The sequence below is a fragment of the Parasteatoda tepidariorum genome, chromosome 3 (genome assembly GCF_043381705.1).
Source record: "Parasteatoda tepidariorum isolate YZ-2023 chromosome 3, CAS_Ptep_4.0, whole genome shotgun sequence".
NCBI classification, from domain to species: domain Eukaryota; kingdom Metazoa; phylum Arthropoda; class Arachnida; order Araneae; family Theridiidae; genus Parasteatoda; species Parasteatoda tepidariorum.
In genome coordinates this window covers 12,915,542-12,931,036 of record NC_092206.1, presented here as the reverse complement: position 1 = coordinate 12,931,036, position 15,495 = coordinate 12,915,542, and the positions used below count along the sequence as shown (strand labels likewise).

The 15,495-nt window shown below is 29.7% G+C and overlaps 1 protein-coding gene across 2 annotated transcripts in view; it reads left to right on the top strand.

The window, feature by feature from the left end:
• Positions 1–13,646: 13,646 nt before the first annotated feature.
• LOC107444993 (RAS oncogene family member Rab27) overlaps positions 13,647–15,495 on the top strand; it is a 46,151-nt gene continuing 44,302 nt past the window's right edge. For both annotated transcript variants that reach the window (XM_016059290.3, XM_071178343.1), the window contains exon 1: positions 13,647–13,759. The gene's annotated coding sequence lies outside the window, so the exon portion shown is untranslated. The remainder of the gene's footprint in view (positions 13,760–15,495) is intronic.

Here is a 15,495-nt window from a genome sequence, read left to right as displayed (position 1 = left end):
GAAATTAGGCTGTGACTTAATGTCACAACAAGTTCATACATTTAAAACATAAATTTCGATACCAATTGAAAAAAATTCTTAATAAGCGTAGAAGTTGGAAGCCTGTATTTATCAAAAACATTTAAAAGCATTTTTATGTCGTCCAAAACACACAGATCATAGAGAGTCATAATATGACTAAGCATATAGAGTCATATTGGACAGTTTGCAAATTATTCATAAGTTTTGAAGCGCAGGACACATTTGAAAATGGTTTCGTATTAAAATATTCTATAATCGTCGTATTTGCCGAAATTACTCATATGAGTCAAAAAATAGTTTTGAAAGATTTAAAAGGGATCTTAAGTCATCCGAAAAAAAGTCCAGAACATATATTGGGCTATAATATTAGATTGGACACGTTATAATTTTTTGCATAGCGGGATGAAACTTTTTTCATATTAAAATAAGAACGTCGTAATATTTTCTGATTTTTAAAAAATATTCTAATTTCTAAAAAATATTATGTTGTCGGAAGCAAGCAAAGCTCCGAGGCATATATTGCGCTAACAGAAGGATAGGCATTTTGACAATTTTTATAATTTTTTGCAAGGCGGGTTTCATTTGAAGCTCTTTTCACATTAAAATTGGAGTGTCATATTTTCCGAAAATACTCAAATGTGCATAGAAATAATTATAGAAAGTTTTTAAAAAAATATTATAAAGATGGACACTTTGAGAATTTTTCATAATTTTTTGCAAGGCGGGATTCATTTGAAACTTTTTTCATATTATAATAGGAGCGTCATATTTTCCGAAAATACCCAAATGTGTCTAGAAATAATTGTAGAAAGTTTTTTTAAAAAGTATTATGTAGTTGGAAGCAAACAAAACTCCGAGGCATATATTGCGCTAACAGAAGGATGGACATTTTGACAATTTTTTTTAATTTTTTACAAGGCGAGATTCATTTGAAACTATTTTCATATTATAATAGGAGCGTCATATTTTCCGAAAATACCCAAATGTGTCTGGAAATAATTGTAGAAAGTTATTTAAAAAATATTATAAGGATGGACACTTTGAGAATTTTTTACAATTTTTTGCAAGGCGGGATTCAGTTGAAACTTTTTTCATATCAAAACAGGAGAGTAATATTTTCCGAAAATACTAAAATGTGTCTAGAAATAATTGTAGAAAGTTTTTTTTGAAAAATATTTTGTCGTCGGAAGCAAGCAAAGCTCCGAGGCATATATTGCGCTAACAAAAGGATGGACAATTTGAGAATTTTTTATAATTGTTTGCAAGGCGGGATTCATTTGAAACTCTTTTTACATTAAAATAGAAGAGTCATATTTTCCGAAAATACCTAAATATGTATAGAAATGATTGTAGAAAATTTTTTAAAAAATATTATAAAGATGGACACTTTGAGAATTTTTCATAATTTTTTGCAAGGTGGGATTCATTTGAAACTTTTTTCATAATATAATAGGAGCGTCATATTTTCCGAAAATACCCAAATGTGTCTAGAAATAATTGTAGAAAGTTTTTTTAAAAAGTATTATGTAGTTGGAAGCAAACAAAACTCCGAGGCATATATTGCGCTAACAGAAGGATGGACATTTTGAAAATTTTTTTAAATTTTTTGCAAGGCGGGATTCATTTGAAACTTTTTTCATATTATAATAGGAGCGTCATATTTCCCGAAAATACCCAAATGTGTCTAGAAATAATTGTAGAAAGTTATTTAAAAACTATTATAAGGATGGACACTTTGAGAATTTTTTATAATTTTTTGCAAGGCGGGATTCAGTTGAAACTTTTTTTAATATCAAAATAGGAGAGTCATATTTTCCGAAAATACTAAAATGTGAAAATAATTGAAGAAAGTTTTTTTAAAATATATTATGTCGTCAGCAGCAAACAAAACTCCTGGGCATATATTGCGCTAACTAAAGGATGGACACATTGAGAATTTTTTAGAATTTTTTGCGAGGCGGGATTCATCTGAAACTTTTTTCATATCAAAATAGAAAAGTCATATTTTCCGAAAATACCCAAAATCTGCATAAAAATAATTGTAGAAATCTTTTTAAAAAATATTGTGTCGTCGGAAGCATGCAAAACTTCGTGGCATATATTGCGCTAACATTAGAATGGACACTTTGAGAATTTTTTATAATTTTCTACAAGGCGGGATTCATTTAAAACTCTTTTCATATTAAAGTAGGAGTGTCATATTTTCCGAAAATACCCACATGTGTCAAGATATAGTTATGGAAAGTTTTTTAAAAAATGTTATAAGGATGGACACTTTGAGAATTTTTTATAATTTTTTTCAAGCCTGGATTCATTTGAATCATTTTTCATATTATAATAAGAGAATCATATTTTCCGAAAATACCCACATGTGTAAAGAAGTAATTGTAGAAAGTTTCTCAAAAAATATTATAAGGATGGACACTTTGAGAATTTTTTATAATTTTTTGCAAGGCGGTATTCATCTGAAACTTTTTTAATATCAAAATGGAAGAATCATATTTTCCGAAAATACCCAAATGTGTACAGAAATAATTGTAGAAAGTCTTTTTAAAAAATATTATATCGTCGGAAGCAAACAAAACTCTGGGGATTATATTGCGCTAACTGAAGGATGGACACTTTGACATTTTTTTATAATTTTTTGCAATAATTGATTCATTTGAAACTCTCTTCATATTAAAGTAGGAGCGTCATATTTTCCGAAGATACCCAAATGTGTAAAGAAATAATTGTAGAAAGTTTTTAAAAAATATTATAAGGATGGACACTTTGAGAATTTTTTATAATTTTCTGCAAGGCGGTATTCATTTGAAACCCTTTTCACATTAAAATAAGAGAGTCATATTTTCCGAAAATACCCAAATGTGTTTAGAAATAATTGTAGAAAGTTTTTTTTGAAAAATATTTTGTCGTCGGAAGCAAGCAAAGCTCCGAGGCATATATTGCTCTAACAAAAGGATGGACAATTTGAGAATTTTTTATAATTTTTTGCAAGGCGGGATTCATTTGAAACTCTTTTTACATTAAAATAGGACAGTCATATTATCCGAAAATGCCCAAATATGTATAGAAATGATTGTAGATAGAGTTTTAAAAAATATTATAAGGATGGACACTTTGAGAATTTTTTATAATTTTTTGCAAGGCGGGATTCATTTGAAACCCTTTTCATATTAAAATAGGAGAGTCATATTTTCCGAAAATACACAAATGTGTTTAGAAATAATTGTAGAAAAGAGCGTCATATTTTCCGAAGATACCCAAAGTGTATAGAAATAGTTGTAGAAATTTTTTTTTTTTAAAAATAATATGTCTTCGAAAACAAACAAATCTCCGGGGCATTTATTGCGTCAACATAGGAATGGACACTTTGAGAATTTTTTATAATTATTTGCAAGGATTGATTCATTTGAAACTCTCTTCATATTAAAGTAGGAGCGTCATATTTTTCGAAAATACCCACATGTGTCTAGAAATAGTTATAAAATTTTTTTAAAAACATCTTACTTCGTCCGAAACAGGCAAGGTCTAGAGTATAGATTGCGCTATCATAAATATCGACAATTTAAGTGTTTTTAATAATTTTTTGTCTGTCGAGATTCATTTTAAACTAAGTTCATGTTAAAACACGATTGTCAAATTCTCCTAAATTACCCAAATATGTATAGAAATATTTACAGAAATTTTTTAAAAAAATAATTGCGTCGTCTAGAGCGTGTATTGCGTTAACATAAGGATGAGCACTATCTAACGCCATTCCTATAAAAGACCATAATATTTTTAAAAAAGTTTTTGAAAATACTACCCAAACAAAACTAACAATCTTTACTCTAAAGTATTATATTCAAATGTCATTGAACTCTGGAATTTGCATCTTTACATAGATTTCAATATTAATGCAGAACAAGCATCACAGCGTTAAGCTTTCTTTTTTTTTATTATAAAAAGAAGAAATAAAGCATTACAAGTCTGATTTAGGTACCTATTTATATTAATGCCAAGCCAAATTCTTTGTTGAATGGTTACGACACAGCTTGATTTGAATATGAACGGTGATTAAAAGCCGGGGTGAACAATGCAAACACGAACGGTACAAATCACTGAAAATGTCCTTCGTAAATAGCTTTTGTTAGGCATCTGTATTTCGAAATCTCACCGACAAAATTTGAAGCCAACCGTAGCCGACAACTTTTTATCCGCCTTGCGACATCATCAGCAGGGTAGAAAAACGTTTTAAAAAGATTTATCCGAAAAAAAAGAAAAAAATCTGCAAATAAATTGGAATATTTTACAGCACCCCACTTGTTGAGTTTAAACACTTCTATGTTTGTAAAACCTTTATATTTGTTAGACGATAAAAAAATTTTTATGAAACTTATTGAATAATCATTATAAAAATAAAGCACAAAAAATTCATTTAGATAACCAGTGGTTGGAAGTGGCACACTACAAGTACTTAAACTATTATAGTCGCAACTTTGTAGTGCAGTGGATTGTTAGTTTGTAGTGTAGTGGTTTGTTAGTTTATTATTATATTATATTATAACCGTCGTCGAGCAGCCGACCCAATTTTATGGGTTTACGGCTACTAATGCTCAACTCCGTAGCCTTGTAATTTTGAACCCAATCCAGAAGACGAGGGAACTCATGGATCGAGTATTGGGAGAAATTTTACCTTCGTGGAGGACTTTTTGATGGAGCTTACCCGCATTTGCTTTACATGGAGAGAAAGACCACAAGAACCTCCTACGGTTAGCCTGATGGCAAGGGGACTCTAACCCATGATCCGTTTACCACTGAGGATATTTTAAGTCAGCACTGTGGTCGGTGCAAGCCGGATGCGGAATTCGTATCGACTGGGATTCGAACCTGGTTCGCCTCATTGGAAGGCGAACGCTCTATCCCCCTCGCCGCTACTTTGTAGTGTTGGATACAAAAAAATAGTAGTTTGTACCGATTCCTGGCAACCACTTTTTACGTTAGTTTAGTATATGAACAGGGTTAGAACACAACTAATTTTTCGAATTTGATGGGTGCAAATCTTCGGAAAAATCTTTAATCCACAAATCTTCGCTTCAAAGGGCGCAATTTAAAATGACCCTGTGACTGAGAGTTAACAATAATTGCGTATTGAGTCGAGTATAACTAATATTTAAGTTAGCTATTGTGAATAATAGATAATTTAACACTTTGGTCACAGTTTCACATACGACTCGTAAAACAGTGATGTTGTTGCAAGGAAAGGAAACATATTTTCGATATACGTAATTTCTTAGAGGAAATAAACACTAAACTCTTAACGAAACTGTAAGTATTTTTTTTTAAATTTCCTAGCATCTCTTAAATTAAATATTCGCTTTCAAGAAAAGTTGAAGACTAAATGAACAATTTCAAAAAATATGTTTTAGAATAACAAAATGGCTCATGTAAACATGAATAAAAAAAAGCAGTTGTAGAAAAATAATGTAGTTTTTCCAACCACTGGAGATGACCGTTTCGTGTGTGTATTTGGTTAGAAACTTAATTTTCAGAGCATTTTTTTTAAAAAATTTTTAACGTTCCGCATGTCATTAAATGTTTTTGGCATAATTTTTTGATCTACCTGAAGCTACGATTTTTTCCCTTTCTGTCTACATTTCTCCTTAATACATTTTCTTAGTATTATAGGGAATTGCTTCCAGAGCTATAGGTTTCACTTTTCCATATCCTTTTTCCACATAGAATGATATCAGTTCCGTATACCATGGCTGATGATATCATTCTCTAACTCAACCACTTCATTCCATATCCCAATAAATTATGACATCATTCCTTATCACATTGGATGATGATTCTATTCCTTATCCTTATTGATTATCAAAGTGCTCCATTTCTTAATAAATGATGAAATTATTCCGTTTCCAATCATTATTGATATCATTCCATATCATCCCTTATCCAATTAAATCATCAATTTATCAAATTAAATCATTTCAATATCATAACTATTAATCCAAATTCGTAATAACATCATTTGGTTGAACATTTAATAACAAATTAATTTTTTAATCGTTGGATTAAAGTTTGATTGAATTCTGTAAAATAAATAGCTAAATAAAATAGCATAAATACTTTCAAACACAAATTTTAGGAAAAAATCCCTTTGGAAAAAGGAAAATTGTATTTTCATTTGTTCTCGATACAGTTTAACCTGCTTTTATGAAACTAGAATTATCTCTGGCGAATACATATAGTTTGTCTGGGGGTAAGAACTCCCCCCGCTACAAAGTCTGTGGCATTCTGCTGCTGTGGAAACAAGAATAGAGCATTTCAGCGAGGATAGCTTCTCTTCACTCTAGGGCTAACACAATAGACCGAAGAAAAATATTCCCGTTCGCTCGCTGATCCGAGCCAAAACCTGTCCTAAACGGTGATCCCACACCCCTACTTGAAATAATTATGCCTCATTACCATAGTCCCCGCCACGGGTCCAGACGAATGGCTAGGGGAGTTCTTACTTTAGACAAACTATACATATTTATCAAAAATTTTCCAGTTACACTGATTTAAAACTTGTTCTGAAACTTTCATCTCCAAGCAATTAAGTTTACTCGTTTAATTTTAACGCTTCTGAAACGAATCTAAAGATATGATTGGCCATTACGAAGTACCCGTATATAACTCTTTATGCATGCAGTAACCAAATATTATATTTATTTTACTCACTTATTATCAAAATAACTAAATAACATAATAAATTCTTATTAGTATTGACTGTGAAGAAGTAAGTTACGACTATCTACACCTCCAAGGAAAGTTAAATCGCTTAGGTTATAGTTTAGTTTGCAAAAATCATAAGCATAAAACTTTTAAGATTATTTATATAAATATTAGACTCTCATTGCTACCATATATTACATGCAAGAAAACGGAATTCAAATCGCAACGTGGAATCAAGTAACATAGGAAAAAATAAATAAATAAACGTGCCTTTAAACGGCTTTCGGAACTTTTTACGGTCTACCATTTTTCGGAAGTAAATTACCCCCATAAATTTTATTCCGTTTAGTTACACTTGTAGCACCTAAATTGTAATGAATACTTTCATGAACTTAAAGTTGTTTTTCCGGCCGCGATACACTATTATAGGTAAAAACAGTTCTACAGTGCGGCTTTTTTTATTTTTATTCTATCCTGCAGTTTCCGGAGCTTTCGATGCGTAACGAATAGTAGAATGAGAACGTCGTGACTTTGGATTTACAGTTGAACAAAGAAAAAAACAATTCTTTGATAAAAATGTCAAATTATTTAAGGACAGCATTTCCCATTTCATCAGTGCGTTAAATGGAAAAAGTTTGCCGAAGTGAAAGTGGAAGTTGTTTTTTAAGTATAAGGTTAAGACGAAACTGAGATAAACTATAGATTTGTATAATTGGCTAGCCAATAAACATAAACAAGGATTTTTAAAGTGTGTACTTTCTTAACATTTATTGCAATTTTAAAAAATAATAATAATAATTTTTTGCAATTAATTTATAGTGTAGATTTTAAAATTTACCTATTAGCTTAAGAAGTTCCTTTTTTTTTTCTTTTTTTTTCCAGAAATAATAATTTACCCTTTTTTCAACTGAATAAAGAGTTATTTTTAATAATGTTCTTAACAAAATAATTATTTTTATTACAAGGCAGTAAATATTATTGTTTATTTATAAAATTAGCTAGTAACAAAAAATTATTATGTGATATGTAGAAGTACACACACACCGTAGCTATTTTTTATTATAAATCTATGCTAAAATTATGTTAAAAATGCGTGGTGAAAATTGACGCATGCTCTAAATGTTTTTAGAATTTTAAAATGAAAAATGAAAATTATACACGTTAGATATCACGAATTAATATTTAAGAGAGGAAAAAGCAAAAACGAAAATTAAATCTCTCGAATCATTAGTGAGGAAGGTGGGACTGAAAACATCAATTACCGGAGGAAACAGAGAAGAGGTGACGGAGATTATTAAAAACCTTGCCTTCAAGTATCCTCCGGTAAGGAATCATGTTTTGATATTTTCAGCCACGCCTTCGTCAGTAGTGATTAATTCGGTTGTAATATTGTTTTCGTTTATTCCACATTTAAATAATAATTTGTTACTGCGACTACATATTTGTTTGAACTTCATTTTTGACAAAGATTTTAAGAATATATATAAAGGCTATCTTATCGGAATACTGAGATTTATGAAGGTATGAAGGTTAAACTCCTTTTTTCCGGAAATAAAATTTCTTTACTGATCATTTAAAAAAAATTGGATTCTTAAACTTAGGTATAACAAGGACTAATGATAGTTCTACGATAATAATAATAATAATATATTTTCAATCAATATTTTTGAATATTTTCAATCAATATTTTATTTTATTCTGCAAAGAAAGTTTCAATTTTATGTTTTTAAAAATTGCATCAAAATACTTCTTTTTTGGAACTTAAAAATAAAAAAAAATTCTCTGTGTAATAATATTCCGTTTTATTAAAATCTTACTTTTGAATGCGTTTCGTTTGTCATACGATTTGAATACAGTATTATATTTGATTCTATTGTATTAAAACCTTACATTCTTAAGAACTGATAGTCACAGATTTCCTTATCACATTTAAGAGAAAAGTGATGTCTGGAATTGGAAATGGAAATCATGAGTCCAAATTTTCTAATGGTTTCTATTAATAATCGTTTCAAATTCCTACTTAAGAGGACACCATACCGCGGGAGAAAATTTTCGTCACAAATTTTCTTTCTCTTTCATTACTAATTTGAAATTTAAAGGAAAGAAAAAGTAAGTTCAGACAAGTTTTGGTCGCAAATACTCTTTCTCCATCATTACTAACTTGAAGTTTAAAGAAAAAGAAATGAAAGAAAGAAAAAGTAAGTTCAGGCAAGTTTTCGTCACAAATACACTTTCTCCATCATTACTAATTTGAAATTTAAAAGAAAGAAAAAGTAAGTTCAGGCAAGTTTTCATCACAAATACTCTTTCTCCATCATTACTAATTTGAAATTTTAAAAAAAAGAAAAAGTAAGTTCAGGCAAGTTTTCGTCGCAAATACTCTTTCTCCATCATTACTAATTTGAAATTAAAAGGAAAGAAAAAGTAAGTTCAGGCAAGTTTTCGTCGCAAATACTCTTTCTCCCTCATTACTAATTTGAATTTTAAAAGAAAGAAAAAGTAATTCAGGCAAGAAGTCATGAAATTTCAGTGGCTGAAAAAAAATATATTTCAAAATATTAAAATGAAAACAAATTATTAGAAGAAAACTTCTCCGTCGCGTATTCCTAAGTTATCCTCTCATAACTTATTTTCATTTGTATACTTTGAAATTTATTTTGCTGCACTTGAAGTTTCACGGCTTACTCTAAGTTGGCCTGAAATCACTTTTTCTACACTTTAAATTTTAAATCAGTAACGTAGGAAATTTTTTTTCCGCCGTATGGCATCTTCTGTGAAAAGTGAGCATCAAAGTGAGAGCTTTAAATCAAATATGAAATATATAAATTTCAAAACGTGATACTTTGATTATAATATCGAAAGTTACAAGGCATAAATGGTTATTTAATTGAAATTTTTTTTTTTTAAAAAATGGTGTAAATGGCAATGATTAAATCATGTAAAGCTTATGGCTTTTGTGTACCCTTTCTAAATTTTACGTAACGCTGTGTACCACTAATAAGAAAATGAATGTATTTTTTAGTATAAAAAAATTGCACAAAAGTTAAAAATCATGACTGGCTGTTGACACCACTAATTATTAACTGTTAACTCCGCAAAAAATTGCCAATAGACGTAAATTTTCATGGCTAGCTTCGTTTTGAAATAAAATTTTATGAAATTTTCGTTTCTTGCAAGATATTTCGCATAAGAACGCGTACCGCGCTAAACTGTTCCCGTACCCCTGGAGGTACGCATACCACACTTTGGGAAGCACTGATGTAAAGAGTAATTTGAACTTTTTTTTATGTAAAAAATTGTGCAAATTATAATTTTTTTGAGGAAAAATAGTAGAAAATAATAAAATATTGTAAGGAGGAAAAAAACAATAACATATAAATAGTAATTTTTAAAGTTTTTTTCTTTTTTTTAATTTTTTTTTTTAATTTATCTTATTTCAAGTGAAAATGCTGTCTAAATAGTTATCTCAAAATAGGTAGTTCACATTTTGTAAATACCTCAAAAGTAAGTTTTTTGCTCAATATTACCGGCTATTTTCTTTTTTTTGTTGCTAATATCTTAGTTTGTAAGAAATGGTTTCGTATCACGCTAAATATCTTTTACAATAAAAAAATTCCTTGAAAATTGCAAAAATAATTAAATTTTAAAAGTTAGCAATAGCTATACCAGCTAAATTTTTCAAGAGGCGATAAATCGCCAAATGAAGCAACCTTATATTTTTCTTAGCAAGTGATTATTTGTCGATGTAGAGCACAACATGAAAAATCTTGAAATGTGTGAGGGAGGGAAGATAAGGAGGGTGAAGCAGATTACTTTTTAAATACGATTGGTGGACGTGTGGGCGTGGCGAGCAGACGGTGCCAATTTAACCTCTGGGCCTTGTGTAGGTTTATCACTGCACCTGCCGGAAAAAAGTCATTTTGTTTTGTTCTCGTACGACAGGTAACGATCCGGTTTTTGATGACTGCAAAATTTCAAAACTTCCAAGGATTTCTGGAATGGGATGGGTGCATTTCTATTTATAGCTTGGAAGATTGTTTTAATTATTATGAAACGGGGAATGACGCATTAATTAAACATTCCTAATACTATAAAGAGCCCCTTGAGAAATACAACAACAAATTACTTAAAAAAAAAAAGATACAGTTGTAGGTGAAAGTACACTTCTTTCACATACAACTGATGTGTGAAGAAACCCGGTTTATTAATGAACCATAAAATCAGCAATGATGGCGGAAGTGTCTGAATATTGAGGGAATTATATAGTGAAGGAATAGACATAATGAGCCTTACATTCGTAAATTATCTCTATTAAAAGTTGCGACTTTTTTTGCTATTCATTCTCATAATTTAAGTGTAATATCGAGCCTAAATTATCTTAATTATAATTAAGTAATACTAATAATTTAATAATAAATAAGATTTGACAAATAAGAAGCTGAGAAAAGACTACATTCCTTTCTCTGAAGCAATAATGATGATAAGATCGAGTGAGAATCACTCAACATAAGGACATATATTATCCTGGCGGATGATAAGTAAAGATAATTTGATAACAATATCTGTTTAAAAAAAAACAACAACACTTTAATTACATTTATATGAACTGTTTGCTGTAAACTCGTCATTTTTTTTCTCCCGACTTATGGCTCATATTGTATCACTTTTACTATCTATTTTACTACTACACTTATTGTATCTATCACTACGACTGCTCACTCGCTTGATATTTCAGTTCTATGTTGATTACCGAAGAAAAAAAATCGATAAATTTTTCAACAGATCAAATTTCGTATAATTTTAGTGTTTTATATATTCTTATTTTTATCTTACAATTATTTTTTTATAACCGTCGGTGTACAGCCGACCCAATTTTATGGGTTTACGACTGCTAATGTTCAACTCCATAGCCTTGTAATTTTGAACCCAATCCAGAAGACAAGGGAGTTCCTGGATCCAGTAATGGGAGAAATTTGCTTTTCGTGATTAATAATTTTTTTCTAAAATTAATCATTTTAGAAAAAAAATTTTTATTGTTGTTTTATCTAATAAGGTATTGGATAGTATAAGAAAAAGATGATATCGTAACAATACTTTGGGGCCCGCGAAGTAATACTCATGCGAGGAAACATTAAAAACGTTATCCAAACCTCAGGAATCACTATTGAGGAAGGAGTGTTTATCACTCAAAGCATGTTTGAATTCCGCATAAAACTTCCTTTGCCTTTCAACTCTCTCTGTTTCCTTGAGGCAATCAAACATGTTCCGGGCAAATTTTTTCATTGCTGAAGTATTAATTTGTCATTTCTATGAGTATGTTATTTTGACTTCATCTTTCGCAAAGATTCTAAAAATAAAGCTAAAAATGCTAATTACAGAACATCTAGTCCCTTTTAAAGGAATACTATTGCTTCCAGCTAATTGTATTTAAATAATTGATTATAAAAGGAGTGCACTAGTGAACCTTACATACTTTTTTTCCTGAAATTTTACTTAAAAATAGTATGTAATACAATGGTATAAAGGGAATAAAATCATTTTAAGTATTAAGAAATAATTATAATTAGAATTGTTGGTATTATTGTCATAAAATATAAATTAGATTTGAATTTATATAAAAAATAAATCAAGACTAGAGGTTAGTACTCAGCACTATAACATTATTTATATCCTTACGAAGAAATCTTCGTCACTGAAAACTGTTTTGACACATAATTCAATGACTAAACATTTCTCTATTTCTTCCCATACCGCTTTTTAAATAATATGTCACAGAGGGGGAAAACGAACTCTTATTTAGTATGTAACTGCTAACAAGCTCTGATTAATTCCTAAACTATCCCCTGATCTAGTTTGAAGTTGGGAATGAATAGATAATCCCTATTGAAGTGAATTGAAATTCTATTTTAACTGGTAGATTCTGTTCATCCAATTAAACGAGGACTGGCTAATATAAATAATCGCAAACGAAGAAATTTAATATTGATTTCTTATAAAAACAACTTGATTCCACTAAATTATGTTTGAGTAAGAGGAATTTTCGATTATTCGACATAAAACTCAGTAGGAGACGCGATGGCTCAGGGGATAGAGCGTTCGTCTTCCAATGAGGTGAACCGGGTTCGAATCCCAGCTATGGCTGGACGATATGAATTCCGCATCAGGCTTGCACCGACAACAGTGCTGACGTGAAATATCCTCAGTGGTAGACGGATCATATGTTAGAGTTCCCTTGCCATCAGGCTAACCGTGAGAGGTTCTCGTGGCCTTCCTCTCCATGTAACGCTAATGCGGGTTAGTTCCATCAGAAAGTCCTCCAGGAATGCACATTTCTCCCAATAGCTGATCCAGCAGTTCCCTTGTCTTCCGGATTGGGTTCAAAATGACAAGGCCACGGAGTTGAACATTAGTAGTCGTAAACCCAAAAATTGGGTCGGCTGTACAATGACGGTCACATTAAAAAAAAAAAAAAATAGAATTAAGTAGGAAAGACAGAATTTTAATTCAACCTGATCACATTTTAATCTTGTTGTTCGCGTTTTTTATTAAAACAGACCAAAAATATTCCAATATTCTAAAATTTCACTTTGGAAAGAAAACTTTACATTTATAAGCTGATGAAAAATTATTTTAAAAATAATAATCGGTGACGTTTTGCGCTTTGTCGATACAAGTAATAATATATTCTTTAGTATATGAGATATATACTTTAGTTTCTTAAAATTTTATTACTTCCGCTTATTGCCAAGAAAAGAAATTATGTCATGAATGAAAACTCGTTGACAAGCCCCAATTTTATACTTGCTGGATTTATACATGCAGCTGTTCACAGTAAGAAAGGCAGCTGTTAAAATGGTGATTTGAACATTATTACTCTTTTTTTTATCTGAAATTATATATATTTCAAGAAAGGATAGGATAACAGAAAAGACGAGTCATATCTTGCGTATTGCTCATTCTTTCATCTTGTGATTTTAAAGGAAAAATAATATGACAATTTTATCTGTTTTCCACTACTTCTAAAGAATGGAATAAGGTAAGATTGTCATTTATTACGTATCTAAATACAATGAATCTCTTTCTTATTCACAGTATAATAAAATATTAAAAACTATGTTTTTTTTAAGTGTTTATTTCATTACTTTTGATAGACGTGAGGGGTACTTTCAATGGTAATAAAAGTTTATCAACTAAGCAATTAATAAGTTTTTTATTTTATGTCCGATAAAAATAATTTTCTTCTTCCTTTTGCCACTTGAAGAACATAGTTTTTAAAATGTTTATTTTATTTTTTTTAATTTCTAGTTTGATGTTTATTAACCCATTTTCGGTCAAAGGTGCGCATATTCATCATTTCAATAAATATTTTTTTATTAACACTGCGACGAATATTTTTCACTGATTTTATTTTTCTGCTATTGTCAAGGGCTCTGATGACATCCATAAAATATTAGTAATTAAATTAGAGTAAATACTTTCTATTGAGAAATTTTTAAACTACTTATAAATTTAAAACGGTTATTGAAATTTTTTGAAAAGGTATAATTATTCCTTTTGAGATTTATCATATGTTTTTATGATGGATTGAAGTTGCTAGTCAGTAAATAAAAAGAATAAAAACACAAATATCATAAAAAAATATTTAAAAAAAAAACAAGCGTTCAACTAAATGGTTTGTTCATCGATTTACTGAATGGTGCCTATACGTACCACTTTATTTTTTAAATAAAATATAATTTTTCATTCATGAAATTTCTTCATGTAATTCATGAGTCTTAATGAATGTAATGTATGCATATTTCAATTAAAATAACAACACATTTTTTTGAATTTCTATGCTTGGCCTAAAATGGATTAACGTCAGCAAAGTAGTCGAAGTTTGGGTGAGTTATAAAATTTGCTTGTACGATGAAGGAGATATTTGTAATTTATGACGACATCAGGCAGGTACACAGAGTACCAGACCAGTGAAATTTTGAGCACTCTATACAAGTCGAAACTTCTATTGATTATAAATTCTATTTAGCAATAAAATCACTGACCTCACAGAAAGGAAAGCTAGTCAGTAAAAACGTAGTAATAAATGAACATAACTTTTGATATAACAGTTAAAGCAGATCATTTACTAAGCAGAGGTGTAGTGGAGGAGGTACGCAAGACAACGCCGTACCCCATCGGTTTTTTCGAAAAAATCCCATTTTTAATTGCAATTTTTCTTTTGTTTGTCGCAAAATTAGTTCATTTTAAAGCTTCCATTTTTTTAGTTATTTATTTCTGCAAAATGTTTTGCTCAATTAGCGATAGTAAAATTTTTTCTAAAAACAGTAATATTCCGTGTATAATAAACAGTAATTCTTTTTCTAAAAAAAAAGCAATAACAAAAGTGGCAAATTCGTAACAAATATGAAAAGTTTTACTTTACAGTGGTTACACATAATTATGAGAAATTTGTATAAAAATACAGTTTAAAATTAAAAAAGAAACTTTTCTACATTTTTGCTTTGAAAAAAAAAAATGTAGCATAAAATGTTAGGAAGTTTAGCGCTCCAACTACACTCTATTGCCAAAACCATGACGGTCCATATTTTCCTCTTCGCAACATAAAAAAATAATTTTTGAACTTTTAAAATTTTAAATGTTATTTTTAAATTGTAAATCTGAAAAAATTTTGACTTGCTTAATTATTTTTTAATTTGGTAATAACAATGCGATTGTGTATTTATTAATTGAAGGTTTTCTTAGAAAAATGCTTTATTGTAGAAAAGACAATAA